Consider the following 7,408-nt stretch of genomic DNA (forward strand, 5'->3'; position numbering starts at 1 on the left):
AGCTGAAGAAGGAAGAATGTTGAGAGGAGTTCAGAGAGGAGCTGCTAAAGGCTCTGGGTGGTAAGAAAGAGCTTCCACATGACTGGACTACTGCAGCAACAGCATTTAGAGAGACAGGTAGGAAGATACTTGATGTGTCATCTGGACAGAGAATGGATGATAAGGAAACCTGGTGGTGGAATAGTGAAGTGCAGGACGTTATTCAAAAAAAGAGGTTAGACAAGAAGAAATATGAATAATAAGTTTGAATAATTTGTTCTGTGCATAATCATAATGGAAGCTGTAGGAGAGAGAAGTAATGGAAGGGACAACAATTAAGCAACAAACATATTTAGCACTACTTTGTTCAGTCGAGTATAGTTTTGTTTCGCTTCTTTTCCAATGTCTTGATTCCAACCCTCCACTGATCGTGGTCCTTCAGGGCCACAATCCAGCACATTTTAGATGTTTCTCTGCTCTAACACCCCTGATAAGAACCAACGGATGATTAACAGGCTTCTGCAGAACCTGAAGAGGTAACTCAACCATTGAATCAGGCGTGTTGGAGCAGGCAAACATGTGCAACATGCAGGGGCCCTCGAGGGTCAGGGTGGACACTCCTGATGTAGAGGAAACTTGAAATGTTTCCATCACCTGAGTGAGAGGGGAGAAATAATCTTAATTTTCTTGAATTACTTTGTTTCTGTCATTTGTGCTTCCCAGCTGAAAAAGTAACAGATAGAATTTTGGACTAAAATGTCTTCAAAGAACAAACAAGAATGAAGTATGAAGGAGGTAAAAGCAAATGTAAAGTGGATGAAGGCAAAAATCACATATGATTAAACAAGAAGTATGATCTGGTTACAGATATTGGAAAAAAAAAGTTTTTGGTAGTGGCAGACAGTTAGCAGACAATGACTCATTCTGTCTTTGTTTGATTAAAACCTCTTTGTCAGTGTCGTGGAACAGTACCGGTACTGATTATTGTTCAGTAGAACTGGACTCTGGACTTAAATGAGCGGCTTGTTTGGATAAACCTGTTTATCAAGATGAGCCAGACTCCACAAACTCCACTGGTCATGTCACAAAAGTAACTTTTCTACGAATCCATCGAGTTTCACATAAAATAAACCTGAGCAGATGAGAAAAGCATGAAGAAAAAAATAAGCAAAAATAAACTTTAACCTCAGTCAGAGGTGACATGGCAGCAATTATTTAGGGGCAATCTATTTTTCTTATTTAACAAAAAAAAAAAAAAAACTTTGGTTAGCTTATTTAGTTACAATAAAGACAAATTTAGGCAAAAATCGTAGAGTTGGACAGCTATAATAAAGAAAAAGAGCTGAACAAGAATTGTTCATTTGTATTAAACATTAAATAACTTGATGCTCCTTTAAATAAGAACAAAGGTTTACACATTTACCCAATTTGGTGATCATTTTGAAACTAAATCCTAGCGTTCCTTGAAAGAATGCATATCACTCGCCATCTTATATGCCAGAGTCTGAAACTAAGACTTCTTATAATGAAAAGTTAAGGGGATGGAGATGTTTGTGAAGCCGTGGTGTCGCACCAGTCTGAAGATGCGATCCACTATATCTCAGGGTATTAGATTGTGGAATGATCTGGAGGTTGATATTAAAAATGCCAAAACTATGTACATATTCAAGAAGATGATAAAAATTTGTTTAAAAAAAAATATTAAGTATAATGTGAGTTCATAAAAATTGTTTACAGTTGATCTTATATTTTAGCTAAGTTTTTATTTTATTATTTTTTATTTTTTTATTAATTCATCTCGCTTTTGTATAGTAATTTTGTTTGGAATATATTTTGGGGACAAGGGGCAGATATTATAAGAACTCATTCTTCTTCTGCTGCCTTTCATTTTATTTCTGTGATTGTATATCTTTTTTCTTTTCTTTAAATTGTATTACATTTGTTGTTTGGATGAAATGAAATGAATAAATAAAACATACATACATACATACAAAAGTGAGTAGGTGTTTTGGTCAAACCTCAAATGACATCATCTACCATCTAGTGAGATGTTGTGTGCTGGTCATGGTCGATTAGCTTGGCAGCAATCTTCAGTCAGGTTGGGTCTAAACTTTAATCAGTTGTAGACGTTTGTCTGATGATAAAACATATGTTAGTGTCTTTTTACTGTGTTAAACTTTGTACTAAGTTATAGTATTTTGTCTGTTTTCTTTGCATCCATCCATACCCACTTTTTCCTTTTCGGGTTGTGGGGTCACTGGTGTCCATATGCAGCAGTCATTGTGTGAGAGGTGTGGTTCATCCTGGACATGTCGTAGTCCAACGGGAAACAGAGCCAAACAAAAGATTTCCAGCCAGGACTTGATCAGACGACCTTCTCGCTGAGAGGCAACAGCTCTACCAACTGATCCACCGTGCCGCAACTCTTCAGTTAGACACGCCAAAACAATAAGTGTCTGCCAGCTGGAAATCGTCCTCCATATGGGTTCAGATTAGAATGTATGAACTGTGTGTTGATGTGAGAGAGATGTTGCTGAAAGGACGAGACCGTTAGATTCTGAGCGTTCATTTCAGATGTACGGGCCATATCCCTCCTTGCAAGTTCCTTTTAATTAATTTAGTCAACAATTCAATCCTGGACTCCCGAGTGATTATTTGTGAGTAATTATTCCTAACAATGACATTCAGGGAGTTGCATTAATATCTGTCCAGTGGTTTATGAAATATTTTGCTAACAGACAGTTGACTCAGTTAATGCTAAAGTTTTAGGCAAAAATGGTGCACATTGTGGATGACGTGGCGTACTTTTAGCTTGATATCTGTAAAACTGCCTGAGTCATAGCTGGTTCTGTGTTGACTAAGAGTTAATAGCTGTTGCAGCCATCTTGAATCAGGTTACCATTATCAATCAGTTCTATATGCTCAACCCAGTGAGCATTTTCTGAAAGTTTCATTAAATCGTGAGATATTTTACCAAACACAGGCAAAAATGGATCAAAACAGTCAATTTGCTGAGAAATTAGTATACAGTTTAAGATTTAATCTGTGACATTATATGATCTTAGAATAGCAACATAAATACTTTGTGCTTCTTTTAGCCACTCGTGGTGAAAATGCTTTGGAGTTACTTTTCCTTCATAGTGTTATTTAATTCAAATGATTTAAACAGATTTTACATGAATGTTTGTTGTTTCAGAAGGAGTTATCCTCAGCTAAGTAAGACAATTATAATAAAAAAAAAATAATCATTAAACACAGATGGGATTTTGGCACATCAAGAGTAGCCAAGAGAAAATCCAGAAAAAGAAGCAAACAGGTTTTTATTTGAAAGCATCTCTCAGTTAATTTTCCTGCTCTCTATTTAAAAAAAAAAAATAAATAATAATAATAATACGGCTTCCATCAGAGTTGTTTATTGCAAAGACCTTTTAGATTCTTCCAATCATTCAAAGTGAAAGCAGGTTTTAAAGACTGGAGGCCATTTGAGCTCCTGTTACTCTTCACCTCAGCTCTTAAATGTTCTTTTTTTCCTCTATAAACTTCAAACCACTGACCATATTTGAACAAAAGCTTTTGGCATTTTTAAAAGCCTCGCTTTGTCATGATGCTAAAAGAATTTGGAAAGATTTCCGCCTTTGAAAACTTTTTATTCTTTGATGCATTTGACCAAAAGATAAAAACGTGCTGACGTGTTGCTATTAGAGCTGTTTTGTGACTAAAGCAATGTCTGAGGAATTCAACAAGAGTGTGGCATACGGCACATCATACACGCTTTGACAAACTCTTTTACAACAATCTATAACAATGGCCCAGACGAGCAAATAATATATGACCTTGATTTGTGACCTTTTTCATTCATTCAACCTTTATTGATACTACACTGAGCCAAGAGACTCATTTTTAAGAGAGACCTGTTTTAAACAAAACCACAGATAAGGTAAAGTACACAACAATAAACAGCCATACAATGCATATAAAATGGGGTTGTTAGCAGCAAACGGCTCAAAGAAATCACTGACATGAGATCTGACTGATCCAAACCACCGGTCCTGACTTATTTACCAGAACATGTTTATTTCCGTCTAACAGCTGAGAGTCAGAGTCCACAGAAATTAATCAGCCCTGCGGCCCTCGCTGGTACTCGGTGTGTTTGTCTCCGATACCTCCGCTCATTCAGGGACGATAATTTCCCTGCAGACTTCCCTCATTAAAAGTTCGCCCCGAGCATCGATCCACCTCGGGGGACTTTTCTAAAGTTACAAGTCCATTCTTGCTCTGGTGTTCAGTACTCAGAACCTCCTTCAGCTGATCTTTAGGTCGTCTCTAAACCCCAACGCATGGATCTTAAAGAAATTTTCATTAAATAATATTAAATGTGTGACCAACAGAATGATGTCTGGAGCCAACTCAATTCAAGATGGCCGCCACAAACAATTGACTTTAGAAAATACAAAACCAGCTATAATTTAGTCAATTTTTCATTTATAATTTGTTAAAGACGAAAACTGCATTCAAATCAGGTGTTTCAAAGCAGAGGAACAATTAAAACATGCACAATGGTGTTCCTCAAGGACCACTGTTGGGACTGCTCTATGTTACTACCACATCATGGTTGTAGCTGAATCCTTCTCAACATATACTCCAACTGCAAGATCTTTGTTTAAAACTACCATCAGCTGTTGGAGTCAGCCCTGTTTGTCTGTTAGCAAAATATCTCATGAACCACTGGACTGATTTTAATTAAACTTTCAGAAACTAATAACTGAATCAACATCTAGAACAGATTAACTTTTGGCTGCCATAGCTAATCAACATTAGCCAAAAGAAAAATAGCTATAATTCAATAAATTTTACAATTATTGAGCTAAAACTTGATGCAGTAATCAAGTCATTCCCAACACATCCTCCGAGTGTGATGTGTCACAAAGTCCCATGAGAATCATGTTGTTTTTCTCAGGATTGACAAAACAGCTACAACTCCTTGTCTTTTTTTTTTCGTTAAAGGAATATTTGACTTTAAAACTCCAGCCGTCAAAATGCATTCCTTTGGAAGTGCTAGTCTTTTAATTCCAATATGTTTCTTTTAATTAAACAAAAACAATTGAGAATAGTTTTGAAAAGGCATTATTCTTTTTAACAAATAAAAATCAACAAATTCCCCACACATCCAGAATCGTCTGCATCTCAAAGGATCCAAGGGACAAATCGCTTCAGAAGTTCTGCTCCAGTTCTCCAGAACAAACTAATTAAAGGCTGTGCTTCCATTTCCTGGTGATTTCAGTCATCAGCAGCCAACACAAGAATGTTTCAGGTCCACATGAGTAAGCAAACCTGACCGAGTAGGAAGGAAAAGATTTTTTTAATTTGAGGATCAACCAGTTAAGAATAGATCAGCAAGTCACTTGTTACTTTTACTCAAGAACTTCTTCAAAAGGAGATTAATCATACATTTTGTTTTCTTGGGTGTCTTTATAGATTTTTTAAACGTTTTGTCTTCATGTCAGTCTTCATCTTCAGTTTGTTGTCGGTCATGTTACATGCAGCAATTCTTCCCTGTAGCTGTCAGGCTGCTGGACTCGAGCTGCACTTAATTCAGCTTCATCTTACATTTTTTAACTTCATTTATTACATATAGTTATAGTCTTTTAGATTTATTTATTTGTTCGTTGTTAGGGTTCTTGATCTGGGACCTGAGTCCGAATTTTGTACCATAAACATGAAAATGTGAGCTGGTGTATGGCAATAAAACAATCCTTGAATACTTGAATTGTATTATTATTAGTAGTATTATTATGGTACAATCAGCCAAGCTGCAAACACATGTACAAAGTATTTATTTTTCAAATTAAAGGCCAAAAATTCCTTAAAAGGATGCACATCATCCGCTGCCTTTCAGACCAGCGTTTCAGACTGAGATCTTTTCAGTCAAACCTTGAAAATAACATTAAGCCAGTTTCATGTGATATTATAAGATGTTACACTTAGACTGCAGTGGTTCCCAACTCTGGTCCTTGAGGAACACCATCCTGCATGTTTTAGTTATTTCTCTGCTTTAACACCTGATTCCGTAGTTTAATTACTTCCTTAACGTCAGCAGAAGCCTGTTCATCACCCTTTCATTCAAATCAGGTGTGTTGGAGCCGAGGAACAACTAAAACATGCAGGATGGTGTTCCTCAGGGGCCAGGGTTGGGAACCACTGACTTTGAGTATGTGCTGTGAATGACTCTATGCTAATAACACGTCAAATTTTAGTACAATATTTATAAAATTAACCGATTTATAGACAATTTTGTCTCTTAAAGATCACTTTGCTGTGGAGGCCATATTAAACTGTGTTGGCTCCAAAGTTTATTCAGTTTTCAAGGAACATCTGACGAAGTTTCATTCAAGTCTGTTCAGTGGATTATTAGATATTTTGCTAACAAAGTTGACTCAAAATGGCAAACCATTTAAAGAAAGGTCTTGTTTGTTGATGCTCTGATTATGTGTTGGGGATCACTCACAACTACTACCATGCCATATTGTAGGATAATATTTGTAAACTTAACTGAGTTTTAGACGTTTTTTATATTTTTAAGGATTTTTAGCTTTGACAGCCATCTTGAACCTTGTCATGAACATGTTTTAGAGGTGGGCAATAATGACTGATCTAAAATATTGCACCATTCTTCTCGTGACTCCAGGGATTGTCTTCGATGTGTAAACCTGTACAGGAAGCCTTTCAGGTCTAATGAGTGGTTTTCTGACGCACTGGGTGAAAGTGGCCTCAGAGTAACACAGCAGCTGAAGCTCGGCTCTCTTCAGCTGCAGTTGCTGGTTGAGCTCAGGTTTATTCCTGCAAATCCTCCTGCATCCCATCAGACCCTGGAAGTGAGCCTGTGACCAGCTGGGTCCTGGAGGTAAAACTTTAAAGTGGCTGCAAAACATCTGGGCAAAAATGAGTCAAGTTTTCCGTCTCTTAACCAGCCACTGTTGAGATGTCTTCACAGGACAGTAGGAGGGAAAAAAAGAAGAAAAAAAAAAACAGGCAAGTGTCCGAGGCTGCGGTACAGTCTCTGAATGTGTAGCTGGATAATTAATGACGACATGTGCATAGCAAACAGAAGCAGATGTAGGAAATGTAAATCCAATCTTAAAAGATGTCCAAGTTCAATTGAAGACATTTACAGTAGAGTCTGATGAAGTCTGTGGCCGCACAGAAAAAGCATACTTGGAGAAAACCAAGTAAAAGGTGCATTTTCTGTGAATAAAATCAAATAAAGTAGTGCCTCGCTACTTTGCGGTTCGACTTTCGCAAGCTCTCTCTTTCGCGGTTTTTCAAAGTAAGATTGGACATGACACAGAACTGGCTGACTGATGGATGAGCCGCAAGATTGGCATGAAGTTTTAAAAAAAATCTATTTAAAATTATTTATCACCTGCTGCAC

Source organism: Nematolebias whitei, chromosome 5 (genome assembly GCF_014905685.2).
Source record: "Nematolebias whitei isolate Nwh7 chromosome 5, NemWhi1, whole genome shotgun sequence".
Lineage (NCBI taxonomy): Eukaryota > Metazoa > Chordata > Actinopteri > Cyprinodontiformes > Rivulidae > Nematolebias > Nematolebias whitei.